Genomic DNA, 25,608 nt, shown 5'->3' on the forward strand with positions numbered 1-25,608 from the left:
ACACAGTTGTGGATGGGGCTGGTTTCTGGCCCCATTTCACTGTGGTGGTGTAAAAGCAAACCTACAGCCAGGAACAATCAGCACTGAAGCACACCTTTACTGCACCTCTGCTTTCTAGTTTGATTGACTACCTCTGCTGCATCTGGCTAAATATTGGACCTCCTTTGAATGCACCCAGATCTCAAGGATGTATTGTTCATTATCCACTAGGGACTTCTGCCATTGCATTGCCGTTATTGTATCCCAAGGCTGCGGGGATTTGCTGTAACAGCAAGAAAGTAGAACAACAAATTGGAAGCCAATATTTAAAAAGCCAGATGTTCAGGGCCTCATGTAATTGCTGCACTGAATTTGGGAGTGCAGTTAGTGACCTACTGCATAGAAGGCTGAGTATGTCTAACAATTTGACTAAACAAGTCATATGACTATGCTAATTATATAGATATAGATAAACTTGTTTTCAGATAGTTTTAGTTAAAATAGGTAAAAAATATTCTAAAAATGACTTATTTTAATTGAGGAAAGAGCTTCAGATGTAGTTTTCCTTAAGGATGAAAATGTATGTCAATATTTTCTCCCCACTTTTTTCAATCAAAATTAAAAACTGATTATTCTTTTCAATCGACATTGTGAAACTTGAAAAAATTTGACCAGCTTTGCTCAGCACAAAAAATGAGAAGCATGAGAAGCCCGTGGTATTTGCAGAATTTTTTCACAGGGCATCCTTTAAATCAGAGAAGTCTTTTGGAGGGTTGACTGCTAACCATTAGAGAACTCTTTAAACACAATCCTACAGAGGGCAAGATCTTTAAGAAAACTTTGAATGAGAAAAATGTGTGCAAAGCACCAATTATAAGGAAAAAAATATTTTCAATTGAACACCCTCCTCAGTGAAGCTATTTTAGGAGCATAGTATCTAATAACCACTGTTCTGTGCCTTCAGCAAATAGATGTACAGATGTACAAATGGATATACAGATCCTTCATGTAATTGTTCAGGCGCATCACACGGAAGGAATGTGCCTGTTTTGAGTGTCTCAGTGCTGGCTTTAAGACACCTTTGTTTGAAAATAGGGCACCCTGATGTCATTTTCAGACTGCCTGCCTATGGCATTACCACAGCAGCTATTCATCCTTCTCAGGAACTGCAGGAAGTACCTCTTTTAAGAAGGCCTTTTGGTAGGGTGACCAGACAGCAAATGTGAAAAATCGGGATGGGGGTGAGGGGTAATAGGAGCTTGTATACGAAAAAGACCCAAAAATCAGGACTGTCCCTATAACATTGGGACATCTGGTCACCCTACCTTTTGGGGAATGTATTTTGGGGGAAAAGAAGGGTTGTTACAGGTAACGTAAGCCAGAGGGCCAACTCGCTGGCTGGTGTATCAAATAAAGTTCCAAACAGTGGCAGAATTTCAGTCCCTTTCTTCCGGGATTCCTCAAAACCAAAACAATTCAACATAAATCAAACAGATAAAACGGATCATGCTGCCTGGCTACTTCCCAGGTCTTTTTCCTGAGTCAGACTCCAGCATGTTCCCAACAGGTGTCTCTCCCCAACCCGACTTCCTTGCTGGTTTTTTATCTGAAGCCCAGGTGACCTGCAGGCTATTTGTGGCATCAAATCCCCCCCCCCCCCATCTTGCCCTTTTACATCATGATGCAGGTTTAGCATTGGCGGTAGCTGTGCTGATTCCAAGTTATCTGCTACGGTTGTCTGTATTGCAGAATGTTTTGGTTTGGCAGCTGGTCTGTAAGCATCTGCGCTGGGATTAATTTCTCTCAAGGTCAGTTGTAGAGAACCTTGTGTATGTTGTCAGTGCCTTTATGATGTAATGGCTATGAGAGTATCAAAAAAAAATAAATCCATCGTCATGTAGGAGGTAGCTAATTAGTCATAGGTGGAGTTAAGCCCAACTCCCTGAAAAGCCAATCCCACCTTGTGATAGGTAGGCAATGATGTAGGTCACACCAACTCCCCCCCCCCAAAATCAACCACCACCCACCAGCTCTGGCTATAGGTATTGGAATATCCTGTATGTGGATAAGAAATATTTATTATCACAAAAATGAATTGGAGTGATAAAAGAAAGGACCTTAAAATCCTCTCAGAAGGAAAATGCAACAATATAAAGATATTCAACAATTTAAAAAAATACCGATATATAAAATATTCAGCTGCAAATGGTCTAAAGAACAGGAGCATTTTCAAAGGGAAAAAGATTCTTCCCCAATGCCATAAACATTCTTCAAGAAAGTCAGCTGCTGAGTGATGTGCAGTTATTTAATGAGTTAATCTCGCTAAGCTATTTGAACTCTCAGAAGGGCTCCCACCCTGTTAGCTATGTGATATCTTTGAAATGAGCCTTTCAAATGATTATAAGAATATATTAAAAAGCAGCTAATTTAAACTGAACTTTACCAGAATTCCCATCTGGATCCGGTTGTGAGTAATGAGAGGAGGGGCAGGGGGGTTGTTATTGTTGAGCTCTTCTGTAATTACTGCAGTCAAGTCTGAGATAGCCACTGGCCTACATAAATTATTCCTGGTATCAGTGGAGATACATCAGTGATGATTTGGATCTCCATTTCACAAGCTTGGTCGTACTGTTCTTTCCACACAGCAATTCAAAGATAGTTACTGGCTGCAGTGATTTACATCTGATCTAGCTGAACATTAGCTCACTCACATATTTCCTAAAGAGATAATGCAGGGCCAATAAACAGTGGCAAAAGTTTTCCCTGAATATCTAGTCACATTCTAAAGCAAATTTCCATTTGATCATATTCTCAACCTTTCTGACAAACATTCAAGTGCACTAGTCTTGTGAAAAGCAAATATTGAGCCCAAATGCTTCACTGTTAATTGAAAGCACATTTTAAAAACGATAATGCTGATTGTAATAGATGCAATTCACAATCTAGGTACCCTGTTTTGTTAGTTAGTTTTGTAAGTCATTCACTCAAGGAACAAAAAACAAAACAAAAACAAAAATACTAGCATGTGGCATCTCCATTTCTGTCTCCTTTCATGTTCGCCCCACCATTCCCTCCTCTGCACCAGTGATGCCATCCATAATGCCCATTAACAGCCATCTCCTGTTTCCACCTACATTTTTCTGTGCATTCCCCAGCTCATGATATGCCCTCCCCAAACAAGTTCTCCTGACCACTTACTTCTCTTTATTAAAATTCTTCCTCTATATTAACTTCTGCCATATCTTCCACAAGTGAGAGAAAATTAAACTAATTTTAACATACCCATGCCTTGCTGAGTAACTACATGATCCAATCATAGAATGATAGAATATCAGGGTTGGAAGGGACCTCAGGAGGTCATCTAGTCTAACCCCCTGCTCAAAGCAGGACCAATCCCCAACTAAATCATCCCAGCCAGGGCTTTGTCAAACCTGACCTTAAAAACCTCTAAGAAAGGAGATTCCACCACCTCCCTAGGTAAGCCATTCCAATCATTGTCATCTTTGTCCTTCCTCTCACCTTTCCACCTTCTTGTTGGTTTATGACCCTCACTTGTGGCCAGGGTGTGATCTTGCAAGGACACAATCTCTTGTCCTCCTCCTTGAGCAGCGTGGCTCCACAACACCTGCCTACTCAGTGCTGTTACTTAAAAGCCACAACCTGCCCTATGTATTTTCTTTTCTTACATATAAACATACAACAATGGCCATATTTACAAGAAGAGTAGACTGGACAAAGTCCACACAGAAAAAACTTCACTTGGTATGAACGAACACTGTGAAGAACACTGTAGGAGAGAAACACTTGACATTTCCACTGTTGTCCCGTCAGAACAGCCTTTATGCTATGGTGATGGACCTGGTATAAAACAGATTATAGAAATTATATAAACCCCTCATTGTAGATAATGTTTTTAATGGATAGTATTCCAGGAGCAAAAATGCTCTAAATTATTTATCCCCCCTTCTAAAATACATTGCCTCTCATCCATCTTTAGATCTTTTCTAACCTGTTCTTTCCTAATATTCAATTCACATCAAAACTGACAATCTCAGCAGCTGATTTACCAGCAGAGGCTGAGTGAGTTATTTTTAGAAAATATACAGTACATTTACTAGCACATTAGAAAGTAACTACAACTAATCAGCAATTGGTTAAACAAATAGAGTGCATTTTGGTTTCTTATTCATGTTTGTTCAGCCACTCTTTGAGCTGGTCAGTAAACAAGAGATCATCATCTCTGTGAACATTTTCACAAAAATATCATCCACTTTTTTCAATCAAAATTTCAATGAAAATTTTAATCTACATTAGGAAACATTCCGAAATTTTCCATCAGCTCTACCTAGTCTCTAGTTCCCCAAATTCAGCGTTCACAACCAATTTTCCAGTTATCAGTCAAAATTTAGCACAAAGATTCTTCTGTATTCTGTTAACTAGACACTGGTTGCATAAAAGTAGCCTATTCAGAGTTTGAGGGCAAACCCAGCTGGACTGAAACAGTTTGGGGCAGGGGCTGCCTCTTTGCTCCACAATTGTACAGCACCTAGCACAATGGGGTCCTGGTCCGTGACTGCACTCCTACCTGCTATTGCAATGCAAATAATTATAAACTATTTGCCTCCTAATACAAGCTTAGAAAAAGGGGGAATCTGCATTTCCAGAAACAGCCCTACCGGTCACAGGTGTCAGTGGTTCCAGCAAAGCAGTGAGAAGCTGCATTTGAACAGTAAATTGACACCTTTTGGATTTACAGTTTCCATGCATGCTCTGAATCTAAGGAAGTCATTGTTTTCTGACAAACCATTTGCTGGGGTGAGTAATCTTCATGGCACTTTTATCTCCAGGCCACAAAGCTAAAAACGACTGTACCATACTGAAACTTCCTTGGAAAGGCTCCAATACCTCCCCTTAGACAGCTCTTTATTTTCACTATTTAAACTATACACATGACAAATACAGAGTAATTGTTTTAAATTCCAATGCTTTGCCATGATAGTACAGTGGATGAATAATATTTTCCTCTAATAAAATTAGCTGTTTTCTGAACTCAGATCAGAACTGGATGTTTTTGATCATATTATGCTAAATGCTATTTTAAATGTCTGATTTATTAAATTTATTGTAAACTGACTTCAGAGTAGGGTTATTGTTTTATAATTTGAAAAACATCTGAGGGTCACCCTGTCCCAAAACCACCGACCAAGATTTAACAATGGTATCTCACAGTGGTGGTGTAATTTACTTGGTGGGTGAAAGCAGAGGGGAAGGGTGTTACACTGTGATAAAAGGTTGTTTAATAATAGACAAGATAATAGAACTGGTTATCCAAAAAAAAAACCCAAACCCACCCAACAGAACAGGGATGTTATTTAAACTGGAACAAATGGAACTGAATTCCACCTACCTACAATAATATTAAATATATGAAGAATATATATAATAATAAGGAGATTTGAATACACACACACACTGACTATAAGTTACCACTAAGTGTATTTCACTAAATATAACCCTCTAAATAAAAAAAATTATCTCTGTATGTATTATCTAACAGGTTATTATTATAATTATTTATTTTTAGTTCAAGGCTCCCCTTTTCCCAAATCTCTCACTGGGTTCTGTCTAGCGACCAAGTCAGTCTTTGAGCCTCAAGCACCTCTCAACTTCCTGTAGAGATGGACTTGATTCCAGTGATGCTTGTTTGCGGGTGTGCACATTAGACCAGACCCATGGGATCTTGGACTCTCCTGTTCTGGGTCTCCAGGACAACACGTATCAATGACAGGAGATGATTGAATCCAATGCTCATGAACATATAGGTGCAGATGCTTAGGAACATCCATCAGACACAGACTGACTTGACCAGTCAGCTTTAAGTTGACGGCCCCTCTCCTGCATGTCAGTCTGTCCTGCCCAATCTCAGCCTCTCCACTCCACCCTGGTTTCCCTCCGTCCCTCTGGCTGCCCCCCTCCCCTTGCCATGTTTCTCTCCATTTAATCCCAGATTCTCGGTCTCTCTCTCTAAGCCTCCCCCCCTGCCTGCCTCTATCCCTCAACTGTACTCCTCTTCTATTCCAGCTGTCACTTCCCCTCCATCTGAGAGGAGGAGCCACCTCCTCTCCATCGCACAAGGACAGTGCAGTCACTTTGAACACACCCTAAATCATATATCCCCATACAGGGGGGGTTCCTTTATCATATTTACTTTCAGAAGAGGGCCAGATCCTCAGATGGTGTAAATTGACACCATTCCATTGACTTCAATAAAGCAATACCAATTTACAGCAGCTAAAGATCTGGTCCAATCATTTTTAAATATATGTATTCGGAATTCAGCTTTTATAGACTTATATTATTAATTTCCATAGAACTCCTCACATCAACACAGGATTTGATCCCATAATATTAAATAAAAGTTACTAATAGGAGAACTTGGAAAGGAGCTTCCAGCAGTAATTATGGTGTCTGGCCAGTATACTTTCTCTTCCGTTGTCATAAAATCACAATGAAATCTGGAGACCTAATATTGGATTATTCTACCAAAGCAGTCAGAAAATGCCCACCATTTTTAATTGCTAACATTTACTTGATAGTTTAAATAGCAGTGAAATGAAAGGTTCTTAAATTTTATATTACTTTAAACAATAACTGTTTGTAATGTGTTGGGAAAGATTATTAAAGTTCACTTCCATACCGCAGCTGCAGGAGTCTGAATAGTAGAGTGAAGAAGCTGTAACATTGAAAAGGTCAGGAATGACATTCATCTACTCCAGCTGTCAAATCAAGGGAATGTTAACAAAACTAGTCCCTAGTATAGTAGCTAATTTTCTGCATGTATTTTGGTCTGATCCTATGTGTGCACTAGATTAATGACTAAACCAGAGGAAGGACCACAACTATACAGCACACCATTTTCTGAGCCTGCCCTTTGAATTCAAGTCCCCTAAACTAAACTAGCTAGCTTAATTGGAATATTTTAGCTACATTGTCGCAGGAGGCTAAACATATGAATGGGTATTCAACAATCCTGAAAGTTAGGGGCTTAAAAATTGCCCTATATTTAAAATTCCTATCATATACACACACATTAATGAGAGAGAGAATTTTTAAATGATAGCAGCAAAGCATGAGATTTTGTAACAATAGAAAAGTCTTTACCTTAGACCAAATCCTTTGGAGATGGCCTGGTTCTAATACCATAGAGTCAAGGATCCTCACTTCAACTTTAGCAGCCAATCCAACATTCAAGCAAGATAGTACAGATGTAACAACCCTAAATATGGCTCATCTTTCAATGAGAACTGAATCTGGGACTTTCATCACCAAAAGCACAGGCCTCTATCACTTGAGCTGAAAGAATAGTCTCATATCTTCTATGTACCCCAGCCAGTGTGCTATACAGAGAACCACCTTCCTGGGAAATACAGCAGACGCAGGAACCGCTTTTGACCCACAGCACATTCATTTTCATGGGAAGACTAATGCTCAGTCTTTTTAGACAAACGGATTGTAACTGTTGTTGGCCCTTTTATAATTCCACTGGTGTATGTGTTATTAACCTACATTTTAAAGGTGTTATAGAAGGGCTGAACATACAATTCTAATTATCATAGGTAGCAAGGAATCAATGCTCAAAAAAACCAAAAAACCCCAAACAAACAAAAAACCACATTTTGTTCCTGTATTGCCCCATATCATACATCAAATTCTGATTTGTTTTTTGTTATGTGAAAAGATGCATCAGTAACAACCTGACATGATCTTTGACAACATATTAAACCAGGATGTAGCTTTCTGGAGAATGCAGGCATCATAATATAGATTACTTTATTCTTTATTGTTATTTGACTTTTTAAATAGAGAAATATTACATGAAACAAACACATGTATAATTGCAAGTCTTCAAAAAAAAAAAAAAACTGGAAGTGACTTTCAAAACAGACATACCAAAGATTAAGACAACTTCTAAATAGGTGGTTTATCACTAATCAATGACTCAGACAAATTATTCTCCTCCCAGAAACAAATACAAAGAAGGCTTTTCAGAATTACTCCACTCTAGAAGTAAATCACACACCAAAACTACCAGAAAAAAGCATAAATGGACACATGTATGTACGCACATACCCACCCACCCCAAGAACGAAGGAAATTAGAGAGAGGAAAAAATATCATATGCCCACCAGTACCTGGGTCCAATTGAGGAATGTAAGAAAGCCATATTTTCACCCACCTGCTATGCCTAGATGTTGGAAGATACATTTCTTCATTATCTGTATATTTCCTTGCTTGTGTCAGTATGTTTTTAACATTGCATGATTTTTCTTTCTGCAAACTCACAAACACCTTGTGCTGTGAATGGGTTGGTTGTTTCGGAGTTGATTAATCTCAACAGAATTCTGTGAGAAATCTGCGCTATATTAACAACATGCGGTTCCAATTACAATGTATTAGCAATCAAGAAGTCTTCTTATAATATACTTTTCTGGGAAAACCAATACCAGTCTCAAACGCTTAAAGTACCTCTGGATCTGAGCCAATTGATAGAACCAGAAATAATGCCAAAGCCACCTATACCATTGCCTGTGGAGTTGGAAAAGATATCACTGTACAGAATCCAAAGAAAGAGTAAATAGATCTCAGCTCCTTTGTAGCCATGTGAAAGGAGACTCCACTCAGCGATAACAAAGTCTAAGCAAGGTCAAGGAGAGCAGCAATGTCTAATCACTGGTGTGGGGATGGGGTCAAGAAGAATGAGAGAGAGGGGAGCCAAAAACTCATGCAAGTTTTAGTCCCATATCTTTGCCGGAGAAAAGGTTTGTTCAAAAGAGCTTCCAACAATTTAACATCATGCTTTCTTGAAAAGACATTTTCCTTTATGCTCACCAGGAAGCCTGACAGTACTAAGACTATAGGTCTTCCAGATGTCATTCAAATCTCCTAGCACACTCCATCATCCAAAAGGAAAGCCACAAAGATCCCTCTGGAATTGTGCATCATTCTGCAAACCAAGCCAAAGGTTGAGACACTAATTGTTCCTCTTGCTGTAAGCATCACTTCTGCAGCACACCCAGCTGCTGCCGGCCCATGGAGTAAGAAAAAGCCAACTCAGTGTTTGAGCTCTGATCCTCTGCATAGTAACAACTCACCACTGGGAAAATTTTATTATTAAAGGAAGGTTTTATATTGATATGATAAATATTTATGCAGCACTTGAATATGCAGAGACTTCTGTTTACCTGTACCTACAATTTTAAGATTTTAATGTTTTTAATTGTTTGAGATCTGTAGTGATTAAATGCTGCTTGCAGGATTTGGGAAATGACCATTCTTGATTTCCAAATATTCTATTAGTCCAAATATTCCAAATCTTCTGTAGCACGGGCCACATCTTAAGAGAGGTTGGCTTGTGAACACCTACCTGCACATCCATGATTGCATAAGCAACGGTGTCTGTTGGTATGTCTACACTGCAGTCAGAGCGGTGACTGCAGCTCACAGGCATACCCAGGCTAGCTTTGATGTAGCTAGCATTGCTGAAAATAGCAGTGAAGATGCGGTGGCAGAGACCCCAGCATGATCTAGGAAGGCAAAGACATACCCAGGAGTCTGGGAGGGCTTGAATAGCTCGCCCTGCTATGTCTTCACTGCTATTTTTACCGGCATGCTAAAGATGATAGTTTAAATACATGCATGTTTTTAGCTGCAGTCACGCCTCCAACTGCAGTGCAGACATACTCTGACTGTGAAGACCGCTTCTTTCTCCTGTTTGCAGTCTAGTGACATACCTTGGCCAACAGCAGCAATTCCTTACATGGAAAAGTGATACTACGAATTGCTAAAGCTAAGATATTAACCACCATTGCCATAATATCTGACTCTGTCATGTGTGCATTCAAATTATAGCTTGGATCACAGGTGATAATTCAAATGTAAGGTGTTTTTGCAAGTAGGTTTCAGGGTATAATAATTACATCTGTAAACCTCTGTAAATGTGCTTCATCCATGCTAAATGCTATGTATTATTATTTTGGTACTATTGGCAGTCTATAAAAGAAGAGCCTATTGACTAGAACAACAGGAATTTTGCCAAGCAATACTGAAGTGACACTGGCAGAGATGTCAGGAAGCTTGAACAATGCAAACCTATATTATACTTGGTTCAAGACAGTGCTATTGTTGTCCTCCACTTAATAAGGCTTTATAAGCACTAAACTCACTTACAATTTTCTGTTAAAGTTCATTGCCCTTGTAAAGGACAAGGAAAGGCAAATCTGTAGTTAACAAAGTAACAGGAGAGCAAAGAACAAGAAAAATGAGGTAACGTAAATAATAAGAGAAAAAGAATCAATAGTAACTGTTAGTTGCAAAATGATAAGAGTGATTGGTCATTTGCCCAGCATTGTGTGAGTGGAATCACTAGTGGGCAATTTGTCTGCTCATGACTGTGGTGGGCCAATCAAAAAAGCAGGCAGAGCATTGTATTCTTAAAAGGTACAACTGATCCTGAATATAGAATTCCTAGTTGATTGGGCAGGTCTCACTAATCAGTTATTTTGTAAATGGGAGGACACCAAATACATCAGTTAGAACCTTATTTTTAATTCCATTTAAAAAAACCAAAAAAACAAGAAGGCTCATTGATCGGTTTCTACATTACAATTCATTTCCATTGTTGTGCCACAGGAAATCTCAAGTACAATTAATACAGCCAATATTCATTCATTCTCATTCTCTCTCTCTCTCTCTCTCTCTCTATATATATATATATATATACACATACATACACACACACACACATCCCCCTAAAAAAAGTTAAATTTTAATAGCAGTGTTTCCTGACTGCATGTATTCAGTTCCCTACCATACAATTGATTATTTTACTTTAGAGATGCTGAATTGCTCTTTGTGCTCTAGGTCACTTATGTTGTGTAAATGCTTGATACATATAAAAAGGAGCCCTACTGTGGCACTGGTAGCTAGGAAGTTCATTCTTTGTAGCACACTCCCATTTGTCACACCTGAATGAATGGAAATGAGTGGGATTATCAGGAGTCAGAGTTCCTGAATGAGGACCTGAAGCCAAATCCCGAGACGTTCTGAGCATCTTCACCTCCCAGTTACTGAGGACACTCTCAGGATTTGGCTTTCAGTCAGGACGGATTTAAAGCAGAGAATTCCATTTCAAAACACACACACACACACACACACACACAAAATTTCTCTGATTGATAGAAAGAACTGGGTTGGCAGCAGACCAGTTAATTCAAAAGCACTAAATACGCCAGACTTCCATAATGTGCTGGAAAGACTGATCTAGTTTTAGCCCAAGAACGTCTTTCTTTGTGCAAAGCCCATGGTATTACCTGGAAGCCTATTTAACTGACGATTACTGACAGTGATTTCGGTGAGAAAGCTCTCCCTGTGTCAAGCTCTGCTGCTGGAAGGTACTGAACGACTTTGCTATCGTGCAACATATCTCGTCTTCTAGCATCAGTGAAGTGCGATGGATCAATTGTATAGAACTGATCCTTCTCTCCTTTTAGACTTGCTCTGATACACCAGAAGAGAGGCCCTTTATTCTACAACGATAACTAAACTAAATCTGTTTTACTTCTGGAAAGGCCATTAATAAATCTGAGCTAATTTAGGGATAATTGGGACCCATGGATGTCCTTCAGTGTCACCCACATAACCAGCTTTGAGGTGTTGTATTAATTTAGATGGAATAAAGGGGTCCAAAGAGTCAGAGGTGTTAACATGATCCGGTCACTGTCCTACATTAAACAGCTTTAAACAAGATTTAGAATACAGAGATCTCAGCCTGCTTATTACCGTGGCAAACACCATTAAACACTATAACCATTTTTCCTTCTTCTATATCTTTAATAAAAGGTTAAAACTTCACATTTCAAATGCTTTAAGTAAGGCTTTCATTTTAACGTCTTTAGTTGAAGAGAGACTTTGGGGGGGGAGGGACTTTGTCTGACAGTTTTTAAGATGGTGTTTGTTATAACTATAAAGGGAAGGGTAATAGCTGTCCTGTGTACAGTACTATAAATCCCTCCTGGCCAGAGACTCCAAAATCCTTTTCCCTGTAAAGGGTTAAGAAGCTCAGGTAACCTGGCTGGCATCTGACCTAAAGGACCAATAAGGGGACAAGATACTTTCAAATCTTGGGGGGGGAAGGCTTTTGTTTGTGTTCTTTGTTTGGGAGTGTGTTCGTTCTCCGGGACTGAGAGGGACCAGACATCAATCCAGGTTCTCCACATCTTTCTAAGCAAGTCTCTCCTATTTCAAACTTGTAAGTAAATAGCCAGGCAAGGCGTGTTAGTTTTCCTTTGTTTTTCTCAACTTGTAAATGTACCTTTTACTAGAGTGTTTCTCTTTGTTTGCTGTACTTTGAACCTGAGACTAGAGGGGAGTCCTCTGAGCTCTTTAAGTTTGATTACCCTGTAAGGTTAATTTCCATACTGATTTTACAGAGATGATTTTTACCTTTTTCTTTAATTAAAAACCTTCTTTTTAAGAACCTGATTGATTTTTTCCTTGTTTTAGATCCAAAGGGGTTTTGGATCTTGATTCACCAGGAGTGGGTGGGAGGAAGGAGGGGAATGGTTAATTTCCCCTTGTTTTAAATCCAAGGGGTTGGATTTGTTTTCACCAGGGATTTGGTGAAGGTTTTTCAAGGTTTCCCAGGGAGGGAATCCATTGAAAATGGTGGCAGCCGAACCAGAGCTAAGCTGGTAATTAAGCTTAGAAGTTTTTATGCAGGCCCCTACATTTGTACCCTAAAGTTCAAAGTGGGGATCTCAGTCCTGACATGGTGAATAGCGGTGGGATCATTTTAAACCCAAAAGCCAGTGAGATTTTTTTTTCCTTCTAGCTGCTTGGAAAGCCGAGCTGGAAGTAGATAGATGCATATCTTATCTCTCCTTGCCTGAAGGCAGAGGTGTTAAGTTTTTTTTTACAGGTCCTTTGTTAAGAGAAGGGTTCAATTAGCAAATGACTGGTAAAAGGTATTTACAAGCTGAATTGTTTTTTTTTTTTTTTTTTTACATCCTCCGGAGTAGCTAGTTAGAAAGTTACTGTTAACTCTGCAGCAGCCAGAGCTGAGAGCTTCCCAGTTTGTCAACTGCAAAGGGGGTTACCCAGCACAAGAAAACAGGAAAATGACTACCAAAGAAGTAGCTAACAAAATAGAACTGGCCAAACTAGAAGCAGAAGAAAATGAAAGAAAACATCAGAGACTGCTTCAATTAACAAAGCTCGAGACAGAGCAGAGAGAAAGAGAAGAAAAAGCCAAAGAGGAGGCCCACAAGAGAGAGATGGAGCTGAAAGAAAAAGAGATGAAGATAAAAGAAAAAGAGATGGAGATGAAAGAAAAAGAGATGGAGGAGAGAGAAAAAGAAAGGAAGCATGAACTGGAAGTAGCAAAGGCTAAGCAGGATGCACCAGCCAATGCTAACAACCCCCCTCCAGGTACCACTTCCCATCCCAGAAAATTCCCCATCTACAAGGCAGGCGATGATACTGAGGCCTTCTTAGAAAATTTTGAAAGGGCCTGCCTTGGATACAGCATCACTGCAGACCAGTACATGGTAGAGCTGAGGCCGCAGCTCAGTGGACCCTTAGCAGAGGTGGCGGCTGAAATGCCTAAGGAACACATGAACAGTTATGAACTTTTTAAAAACAAGGCCAGACTCAGAATGGGGCTAACACCCGAGCATGCCCGTCGGCGGTTCAGAGCCCTAAAGTGGAAACCAGATGTGTCATTTACCCGTCATGCCTACCACATTGACAAAAATTGTGATGCCTGGGTATCAGGAGCAAATGTTAAATCTCTGGAAGATCTGCTTTCCCTAGTAAAAATGGAGCAGTTTTTAGAGGGTGTTCCTGAGGAAATAGAAAGGTACATCCTAGATAGGAAGCCCAAAACTGTAACTGAGGCGGGGGAGATTGGAGCCCAATGGGTGGAGGTGGCAGAAAAGAAAAAAACTAGTAGCAGTTGGAGCGAATATCAGAAGGGGCAAGCCGAAACAAAACCTTACCACTGGGGACAACCCAAGGCCCCACCCACATCCCAAGGGAAACCCCAGACGCCTTCTCACCCCACCACACCAGTCTCCACCAACCAACCTCGTCCCAGTGATACCTTAGCAGGGCGATGTTTTAAATGTAATGAACTGGGACATATAAAGGCTCACTGCCCCAAGAACCCCAACCGATTACAGTTCATTACACCCCAATCACACCAAAGATCCCCAAACCCAGATGCCTCTCTCATACCCTCGGAGCGAAGGGAAACCTTGAGAGTGGGCGGAAAGAAGGTTACCGCTTGGAGGGACACTGGGGCTCAAGTGTCAACTATCCACCAATCCCTAGTGGACCCCAAACTCATCAACCCAGAGGCTACAGTGACAATTCAACCCTTCGTGTCACAATCTGTAACCTTGCCTACAGCCACGTTGCATGTCCAGTACAAGGGCTGGTCAGGAATGTGGACTTTTGCAGTCTATGACAATTATCCTATTCCCATGCTGCTGGGGGAAGACTTGGCCAACCATGTGAAGCTAGCCAAGAGGGTGGGAATAGTCACCCGCAGTCAGGCTAAGCAAGCTTTCACCCCCATCCCTGTTCCTGAGCCGTCCACCAGGGCCCCGTCTGTGTTACCGGAGACCCAGACAAAGGTGGTGGAACTGGATCCCCTGCCAACGACTGCAACAGCCGTAGTGGATCCAATCCCAGAGACCCAGCCACAGCCAGTCCCAGAACCGGAACTGGCAACGCAACCAGCACCAGAACCATTGCCAGCCCTGAGTCCAGCGCTTGCAAACCCGTCTACAACTCCAACGCCAGAGGGCACCAGCGAGCCTGAACTGGCAGAAGCAGCAGATAACCCTACCCAAGAGGCTCAGCCAGAGCCTGAGTTACCACATAGTGCACCAGCGGACAGCGGTTCACAGTCAATGGAAACAGCCCCAGCACCTGCATCGCTTCCAGAGGGACCAAGCCCCAGTCCACAGTCCAAGGAGGAACTGATGTCTCCAGCATCAAGGGAACAGTTCCAGGCCGAGCAGGAAGCAGATGACAGCCTTCAGAAAGCTTGGGCGGCGGCGCGGAGCACCCCACCGCCTCTCAGCTCTTCTAACCGATCCCGGTTTGTTGTAAAACAAGGACTTTTATACAAGGAGACTCTTTCTGGTGGGCACCAGGAAGACTGGCATCCTCAAAGGCAGTTGGTAGTTCCCACTAAGTATCGGGTAAAGCTCTTGAGCTTAGCCCATGATCATCCCAGTGGCCATTCTGGGGTGAACAGAACCAAAGACCGGTTGGGGAAGTCCTTCCACTGGGAGGGAATGGGCAAGGACGTTGCTAATTATGTCCGGTCTTGTGAGGTGTGCCAACGAGTGGGAAAACCCCAAGACCAGGTTAAAGCCCCTCTCCAGCCACTACCCATAATTGAGGTCCCATTTCAGCGCGTAGCTGTGGATATTCTGGGTCCTTTCCCAAAGAAGACACCCAGAGGAAAGCAGTACGTACTGACTTTCATGGATTTTGCTACCCGATGGCCGGAAGCAGTACCCTTACGCAACACCAAGGCTAAAGGTGTGTGCCAGGCATTAACAGACATTTTTGCCAGGGTAGGTTGGCCCTCCGACATCCTTACAGATTCGGGAACTAACTTCCTGGCAGGAACCATGGAAAACCTGTGGGAAGCTCATGGGGTGAATCACTTGGTTGCCACCCCTTACCACCATGAAACCAATGGCCTGGTGGAGAGGTTTAATGGAACTTTGGGGGCCATGATACGTAAATTTGTAAATGAACACTCCAGTGATTGGGACCTAGTGTTGCAGCAGTTGCTTTTTGCCTACAGGGCTGTACCACATCCCAGTTTAGGGTTTTCACCATTTGAACTTGTGTATGGCCGTGAGGTTAAGGGGCCATTACAGTTGGTGAAGCAGCAATGGGAGGGGTTTACGCCTTCTCCAGGAACAAACATTCTAGACTTTGTAAGCAACCTACAAAACACCCTCCGACATTCTTTGGCCCTTGCTAAAGAAAACCTAAAGGATGCTCAGGAAGAGCAAAAGGCCTGGTATGATAAACATTCCAGAGAACGGTCCTTCAAAGTAGGAGACCAAGTCATGGTCTTAAAGGCAATCCAGGCCCATAAAATGGAAGCGTCGTGGGAAGGACCGTTCACGGTCCAGGAGCGCCTAGGAGCTGTTAACTATCTCATAGCCTCCCCCACCTCCAACATAAAGCCTAAAGTATACCATCTTAATTCTCTTAAGCCCTTTTATTCCAGAGAATTAAACGTTTGCCAGTTTACAGCCCAGGAAACAGATGACGCGGAGTGGCCTGAAGGTGTCTACTACGAAGGAAAAAAGGATGGTGGCGTGGAAGAGGTGAACCTCTCCATGACCCTTGGACGTCTGCAGCGACAGCAGATCAAGGAGCTGTGCACAAGCTTTGCACCAATTTTCTCAGCCACTCCAGGATGGACCGAACGGGCATACCACTCCATTGACACAGAACTCCAGGAAGAAATCACAGCCAGTGTGGAACCGAACATCCAACACTATCTGTGATTTGGGGGGCGTGTTATAACTATAAAGGGAAGGGTAATAGCTGTCCTGTGTACAGTACTATAAATCCCTCCTGGCCAGAGACTCCAAAATCCTTTTCCCTGTAAAGGGTTAAGAAGCTCAGGTAACCTGGCTGGCATCTGACCTAAAGGACCAATAAGGGGACAAGATACTTTCAAATCTTGGGGGGGGAAGGCTTTTGTTTGTGTTCTTTGTTTGGGAGTGTGTTCGTTCTCCGGGACTGAGAGGGACCAGACATCAATCCAGGTTCTCCACATCTTTCTAAGCAAGTCTCTCCTATTTCAAACTTGTAAGTAAATAGCCAGGCAAGGCGTGTTAGTTTTCCTTTGTTTTTCTCAACTTGTAAATGTACCTTTTACTAGAGTGTTTCTCTTTGTTTGCTGTACTTTGAACCTGAGACTAGAGGGGAGTCCTCTGAGCTCTTTAAGTTTGATTACCCTGTAAGGTTAATTTCCATACTGATTTTACAGAGATGATTTTTACCTTTTTCTTTAATTAAAAACCTTCTTTTTAAGAACCTGATTGATTTTTTCCTTGTTTTAGATCCAAAGGGGTTTTGGATCTTGATTCACCAGGAGTGGGTGGGAGGAAGGAGGGGAATGGTTAATTTCCCCTTGTTTTAAATCCAAGGGGTTGGATTTGTTTTCACCAGGGATTTGGTGAAGGTTTTTCAAGGTTTCCCAGGGAGGGAATCCATTGAAAATGGTGGCAGCCGAACCAGAGCTAAGCTGGTAATTAAGCTTAGAAGTTTTTATGCAGGCCCCTACATTTGTACCCTAAAGTTCAAAGTGGGGATCTCAGTCCTGACAGTGTTAAAGAGGGTGGTAATTGTCCTTTAGAGGAAAAAAGCTAGTTGAGATGGACGGGGGTGTTGTGACTGTTAAAGTCTCATCCCGTTTCATAGAAAAACAAAACAAGACAAACACACACACAAGGAGAAAGAAAGGCAAAGGGTTTCTTGCTTCAGTGTTGACTCTCATTTGCAACTTAATTGGGAAAAAAAAAAACCACAAGCACAACATACGATCTTATCAGTGACTCAGAGACCTTGCAAATTTGTATCAGTATTGGGCTGTTTAGGGCATTGCATTTAGCTGCCTTTCAGGGGCCACAGGTTTGTATAATTTTTTGGTGGTGCCCAGAATGGCTCCAAGTCCCAACCCCCCCACACCTGCCTAAGGCTCTGGGAGGGGGGTTGGGTGTGGTCTCTGGGCTGGGGCAGGGGTTGGGGTGTGGGAGGTGGTGAGGGTGCGGGCTCTGGGAGGGAGTTTGGGTGCAGGGTGCAGGCTCTGGGCTGGGGTTGGAGAGGTGAGGGATGTGGCGCTTACCTCGGGCAGCTCCCGAAATCCACCTGCACTCCCCTCTGGCAGCAGCTCCTAGGCGGGGAGGCCAGGGGGTCTCCGCACGCCACTGCCCACAGGCACCACCACCGCAGCTCCCATTGGCCACAGTTCCCGGCCAATGGGAGCTGCGGAGTCAGCATTCGGAGTGGAGGCAGTGTGCGTGCGCACACACACACACACACACACACGTACGTACGTGCCGGCCGTTTCCAGGAGTGGCGCAGAGCGAGGGTGGGCAGGAAGCTGCATTAGGCTCCACTGCGCTGCCGGTAGTGGCAGCAGCAGCAGCTGGGCCCCTTTTAAATCATCTCTCTCGTCACAGGTTTACAGCAGTGTTATAAAATATGCAGTCTGAGTCAGCTGAGCCAGACTTATATTAGAAGGAAAAAGGAGAGAGGAAAGAAAAGAAATTAGGTAGGGAAGGAAAAGGACACACTGGAGAGTCAGAGGGGAGACAAAGACTAACATCCCAGGTGGCATTCAGGATTTAGCTGGAGCTGGCGGTGTCACCTGGGTCTCTCTCTCCGCCCCAGTCTGGTCATGACATCTCTCAGGATTAGGACAAATAAAGGTCGGGGTCCTAGGCAGCCATAATAGTGAAGCTTGCTCCGTCCCCTTCTCTTGTCTTGTCTTTCAGTCAGCCAGAGTTCCCCTTTGCTTCACCTCTGTCCATCCATTTTTCCATAGGAAGCCCCAGAACACAGTGATGGTTGGAGTAGCCCATCCACTCATTATTTTGTTCAACAGTTAGACCTAATTTCTGATACAACAATTTTGGTTCATTAATTTCCAGTCCATTAGCACTTCTCTTGTTTACCAGACATGATCCTGAGTTACATTAGTGGGCTTTTTTGTTTGGATTAATTCAGTCTGTTACCCATTAACATCTTTTCCAATCAACAGTTACTGTTGTCACAGGTTATTGTGACATTTTTATGAACTTTCACTCACTTTTCACAGTTTGAGCTCACAATTAAGGTAAATTTGTAGGCCCAATTACTACAACAGAGGGTAGTATTTCCAGCTACAACTAAGTTGGTGGCCCTTCACAGTTTAGCAGTAGATTATGTCAAAATACAGTTTTCCCATCAATTAGTGAACCAGTTGAAATTGATGGAACCTTTCGATCCCTATCCAGATATGTTATCTCAAAAACTTAAAAGGCAAAGCTGCACTGTCTAACTTTGCTTCAGCAAAAGCCAACAAAAAAATTCACAATTACTAGGCTGCTGGTGTGCTGATATCACAGCCTATCATACTGACTAATATTGTCTCATTGTTTCCTTGTATTCCCTCACTGGTCTATATCTGTTTGTTGTCCTATATTTAGATTGTAAGCTCCTTGAGGCAAGGACCATCTTTTTGTTCTGTGTTTGGAGAGTGCCTAGCACAATGGGGACCTAGGTGCTATGATAATACTACTACTAATAATAAACGAACGCTTTAAGTTGAGCACACGAACGATCCATTAAAATTAATGGGAATTAAGCATGTGTTTGAAGTAAAGCATTTTAAACTAAAGTCTGGGGGAAAGCCAACAGGAACAGATGGGTATACAATTCAGGCAGAGACATCCCTCTGGGATGAATTTATTAAAGGGGGAACTCTATGTGACAGGTTGGACACCTTGGACCACTGATTCTACCGGTTCTGCCACCCTGGGCCCCTTTTAGCTGGTCTTGCTGGGCTCCCAGCCTTTTCCAGCCAAGCACACAGGCAGGGCCACACCCAGCTGCACAAAGAGACAGAGATCCACTCTGGGAAGGCTCAGCTTAATGGGCTTGCCACAGCACCCAGACGTCCACCCCCCAGCTTGGAGTACAAACCCAACAACATTATATGAAATTCGCCTCTTCCCTCAACGTGGAGGAGGGTATGCACAACAGTTAGAAATTACATAAACTGATGTTACAGTTAATCAATTACAGAAATTGATTAACTGTAACAGGTGTATTTTAAGTAGTTAAGGAGGTAGCAGACAGAACAAGGCAGATTACTAAGAAAATAAAACAGAGCATGCAAACTAAGCTTAATACACTAAAGAAACTGGTTACAAGTAGTATTTCTCACCCTAGATATTGTTGCAGGCAGGTTGCAAAGTTTCTGTGGTTCAGAGTTCCCGTTATATTCCTTTTCAGACTGGAAACCGTCTCAGCCTGGACTCCCCCCTTGGCTTCAGTCTTTCGTCTTAGGCAGACAGGCCATGGAGAGGAGAAGTCCTGTTTGCCTTCCTCCCCACCCTTAAATAGGATTTACATAAGGTGGGAATCCTTTGTTTCCCAAACTTGATCCCCTTTCCCTCACAGTGAAAAGTTACAAGAAGTCTCAGGTAATGTTTTTGTATCAGGTGACAAGACCACCTGACTTTGTAGGATCACAGCATCCATGAGTCAGTGGCAGTATGGAGGCCAAACTTTTCACAATCTATTGTCCTCGTTGATGGGCCATCCGCCCTGTCTGCGTTTTCCATTGTTGTACCTGAAGTGTTAGCAGTGGGCATCACCCAAAGTAGCATAGTTGAAATATAGATACATAGTCAATATTCCTAACTTCAGATACAGAAATTATACAGGCATACAAATTGGATAATCGCATTCAGTAAATCATAACCTTTCCAATGATCTCACATGAGCCATCTGGCATAAAGTAAATCTCAGTTATGTCATATTCATGTAAGCATATTTTCATAAAGATATGGAATGACACATCACTATATCCTAGTGAAGAGGATAGGACAGAAGTTGATAAAGTATAGGAGCTAGTGAGGAACAGTCAAATGCAAGAGTCTCCTATTTAAATATCACACATGAAGGCAAGCAACTGAACATTGACAAAATGTACAAGTGATTATATACAAATTCTATAAGTCGAAATACAAAGATGGGTGAACTAGAGTGCCTGGCATTAAATGAAGTTAGAGATATAGTAGGCATCATGTAAACTTGTGGCATGAGGATAATCAGTGGAACACCAGATTGCAAAATACCAGGATACAAAATATGTAAGAATGACAGAGTGGGTTGCACTGGTCAGGCAAGTAGCACTGTATGTGAAAGAAAACAGACTCAAATAAAATAAAATTATTAAATGAATCAAACAGTACCGTAGAATGTCTATGGGCAGAAATTCCATGCTTGAACAAGAGAATAGCAGTAGGAATATACTGCTGACCACCTGACTAAGATGGTGAGAGGGATTGTGAAATGCTCAGGAAGATTAGAGGGGCAATAAGGGCTGAAAATACAGTAATAATAATGGAGAATTTCAGCTATCCCCATGTTGACTGGGTAAATGTCACCTCAGCAAGGGATGCAGAGAGAAAATGTCTAGACACCATAAATGATTGCTTCTTGGAGCAATTTGTCTTGGAACCCACAAGGGGAGAGAGAATTCTTGATTTAGTCCTAAGTGGAGCACAGGATCTAGTCCAAGAGGTGAATATAACTGAACTGTTTGGAAATAGCTACCATAATGTAAATAAGTTTAACCCCCTTGTAGGGGGGGAAATGCAAAGAAACCAACCACAGTAGCATTTAATGTCAAAAAGGGGAATTACACAAAAATGAGGAAGCTAATAAAATGCATATTAAAAGGAACAGTCAAATGGGTGAAATGTCTGCAAACTGCATGGAGACATTTAAAAACACCATAAGAGAGGGTCAAACTACATATATATCCCAAATAACATTTAATAAAAAACAGTAAGACCACCAAAAATGCCACCATGGCTAAATAGCAGAGTAAAAAGAGGCAGAGGCAAAAAGGTATCCTTTAAAAATTGGAAGTCAAATCCTAGTGAGGAAAATAAAAAGGAACATAAGCTCTGGCAAAGCCAAGTGTCAAAGTATAATGCAGGCAGGCCAAAAAAGAATTTGAAGAGCAATTAGCCAAAGACACAAAAACTAACGGCAAGAAAAATTGTAAGCAGGACCACTCAAGAAAGATGAGGCCATTGCAGAGAAGCTAAATGATGCAATGGCATATGTACATAAAGTAGTGATAAGAAGGTATTTAACACTAGTCCTGAATCTGTGGATAAAAATAAATTCCAGAAGCCCTTAAAACATACACAAGGAAGTAACATCACTTAATTTTGTTTTGCCTAATGAGCCCGACAGAGTAGAGGGTCATCTCAAAGTAGTATTTGTTACTAGGATACAAATGTTTCCTAACACAATAGTATGTATCTGATAAAATAGCTGTATCTCTAGATGTGTGCTTCACTAATTGAAGGTCATATTAGCATGAATGGGTGCAACCTTGACTGTTAGCAACTCATTCAATTTAATTTTGGTTTTCTTGTATAGCGCAGGCATGTTTTTGCTGCAAATTATACCCTTAATTGAAATGTAGCAATTATATAAAATCTATCAGAGAAAGGTTCTATCAATAGCTCAGTCCTTCCTTTTTTTTTTTTAAAGTTATAATGCATGAAGAAATAGAAATAAATTTAGCACATGATTGCTGGGCTACACAAATAAGACACCAATGCAGCTTTCTATGAGTTAAGGCTTTGCTGCTCTTCAGCAATTAAATAATCAATGGGACTGTAATACTCAGCTTCAGTGAGGACTGTGGGATCTCAGCAATTAAATTCAGTATTCATGAATATCGATGAATGTCAAACTGATTCAGGAGTGGGAGTGCATGTACATGAGAAGGCCTTCAGGTGGCTTTCCTTTAGAGTTGTGTGTGGCTGCTGGAAAAAATAAATCGTTCACCACAAGCGTGTTTTTAAAAGGTGGAATTTGGCATCATATTTCCTGCCAACTAAGCTGTTGAGCATGGGTACTGCTGAAGCCCAGGAACACAGGAAATAAGGACCTTTAAAGACTAGATTCCCCAATGGGGTTTCTGGTACCTTCCTGTGACACATATGGAAATGGAAAATATCAGAAACCGGATACTGGACGAGATGGTTCATTACTTTTAATCAGAGTGGCAGTTTTTATGAACCTAAAATGCAAACCCCTGGGGGTAGCAGATCAAGTTGATGGGTTGGCCCCCATTTGGAAAAGTATCCCTGTTCAGGACAGCACTTGCATCTGCACTTAGACTCGGATTCAGGAAAGCACTCATGTCAACATTCCAAAGTGTTGTGATAAAAGATATGGCTCTTCATAAGAGGCTATGATGTCTTTAAGCAACTAACAAAGGTGAAAGCATTTGCAGAATATCAGGCTGGTTGAAACTGATGTATTAGCAAATGAGGCCTGAATGGTCAGGCATGATTCTTAAGATGAGGCTTTTTGTAAAAGTACAGATGCAACACAGTATAATTCATAGGCTGCATTGTGGCTTGATCTAATCCACTCCTCCATGTAGGACTCTATCCTAGAGTTGTTCCCACACCAGTTGGGACCTAACGGGATAAAAACAATTAGGTATGGAGTGAAATGTCTGAATCTGTGATGGCTGAGAGAGATTCTGGAGAAGGTGTGGCAAATACTAGGCCTTCTGAGTCCCAACCTCTGTTTACTGAGATACAGGTGCTTGGAGAATTTCATGACACAACCTGCTATTCCTGTGTGGACTGTGAATAATTGTCAGGGAAACTAGACCTGTGGATGGGCATTTTTTTTCTTCCCTATTTAAATCAGAAGAGAAACCTTGATATTTCAGTACTGGGTAAGTCTGATGTTAGGTGATATTGGAGAAACATCACCCTGGAGCACATGAAATACCAGACCTCCCCCCCCCAAAAATCAACAAAATTCTGACTTATTGGAAACATTGGGCCAGATTTTGGTTTGTGTTACATCCATGCAAATTCAGGTTTATCAAATATCAGAATAAAAGAAGAACAGGAGTACTTGTGGCACCTTAGAGACTAACAAATTTATTAGAGCATAAGCTTTCGTGGACTACAGCCCACTTCTTCGAAAGCTTATGCTCTAATAAATTTGTTAGTCTCTAAGGTGCCACAAGTACTCCTGTTCTTCTTTTTGCGGATACAGACTAACACGGCTGTTACTCTGAAAAATATCAGAATGTGGCCTACTGGTACAGAACCATATTTATTAAATCTAAATGAGGGGTTGTTGAAAACACAACATTTTTCATGAAACATTTTCGGGGGTACTGTCTGCTACCTGACTTTTCATATGTCATGTTTACTTGTCAGGGAATTTCCATTACTCACTGTCATAGATTAAAAATGCCAGTGTCTATTTCCATCGTCCATCCTGTGTTTTATTGTACAGACTAATAAAGTCCTTTATTTTAACTTGAGTGTATTGTGTTTATGTATTGTACCCACAGAGAAAAGTACACTTCTACCATCTGAGAAACCAAGGGACAGTTTAATCTAATAAATTAATCTGGACTTCTAGAAACTAGATTTAATTTTCACATAAAGGCAAACTCTGACAGCTAAGGCATAAATCTTTTATTTAAAATAGAAAATAAACCCATTCAAATACAATCAGAGAAGACAGATGTAGATAAAAACAAGCAGTGATCAAATATATGGTGCATACATTTGTTATATCTGTAAAATAGATCAAAAAGGGTGACCTTAAAAATGTTCCTTAGACATCAGCAAAATTGGGCAATTTGCATATATTTAAATATTGCTTGTTAGTCTAAGATGGACAGGAGAAAACTTTAACACTAAAAGTAAACACAGACACAGATGGAGAAAGTACAAATGAAAGGTCACTTTAGCTATCAGGATGTCCAAAAAATAAATATTCATCAAATCTGTAGATGGCAGCAAATCCTATAAAAGATAAATATTCCCTCTCACAGTTTTCAATATATCCCCTCTGAGTGAAATATGTTGCTGATAAAGGCCCCAATTCAGGAAAGTGCTTAAGCACATAACGTCCATACTGGGTCAGACCAATGATCAATTTAGCCCAGTATCCTGTCTTCTGACAGGGGCCAGTCCCATATACTTCAAAGGGAACGAACAGAATAGGACAATTTCGAGTGACCCATCCCATTATCCAGTCCCAGCTTCTTGCACTCTGAGGTTTAGGGATACTGTGGACATGGGGTTGTGGTCCTTGACCATCTTGGCCAATAGCCATTAATGGACCTATACTCCATGAATTTATCCTATTCTTTTTTGAACCCAGTTATACTTTTGGCTTTCACAACATCCACTGGCAATGAGTTCCACAGGTTGACTGTGACTTGTGTGAAAAAGTACTCCCTTTTGTTTGTTTTAAATCTGATGCCTAGTTCTTGTATTATTTGAAAGGATAAATATCACTTCCCTATTCACTTTCTCCACACCATTCACAATTTTATAGACCTCAATCATATTTCTCCTTAGTAATCTCATTTCCAAGATGAACAGTCCCAGTCTTTTTAATCTCTCCTCACATGGAAGAGATTTCATACCCCTAATCATTTTTTTGTTCTTCTCTGCATCTTTTCCAATTCTAATATATCTTTTTTGATCGGGTGACCAGAACAGCATGCAATATTCAAGATATAGGCATACCATGGATTTATGTGGTGGCAGCATATTTTCTGTTTTATTATCTATCCCTTTCCTAGTGGTTTTTAACATTGTAGCTCTTTTGTCTGGTGCTGCACATTGAGCAGATGTTTTCAGAGAACTACCCACAATGACTCCACAATCTCTGAGTGGTAATAGCTAATTTAGACCCCATCATATTGTATGCATAGTGAGGATTATTTTTTCCCAATGTGCA

General features: G+C 41.3%; 1 protein-coding gene across 3 annotated transcripts in view; it reads left to right on the forward strand.

Moving 5' to 3' along the window:
* Positions 1–25,608, forward strand: part of C14H16orf78 (chromosome 14 C16orf78 homolog) — a 126,222-nt gene that overhangs the window by 38,495 nt on the left and 62,119 nt on the right. For 2 of the 3 annotated variants that reach the window (XR_008447135.1, XR_008447136.1), the window contains exon 5: positions 8,872–11,933. The exons of the other annotated variant lie outside the window; for it this stretch is intronic. The gene's annotated coding sequence lies outside the window, so the exon portion shown is untranslated. Of the gene's footprint in view, positions 1–8,871; positions 11,934–25,608 lie in introns of those variants that run through there. 3 annotated transcript variants of the gene reach the window in all.

This window comes from Malaclemys terrapin, chromosome 14 (genome assembly GCF_027887155.1).
Source record: "Malaclemys terrapin pileata isolate rMalTer1 chromosome 14, rMalTer1.hap1, whole genome shotgun sequence".
NCBI lineage: Eukaryota > Metazoa > Chordata > Testudines > Emydidae > Malaclemys > Malaclemys terrapin.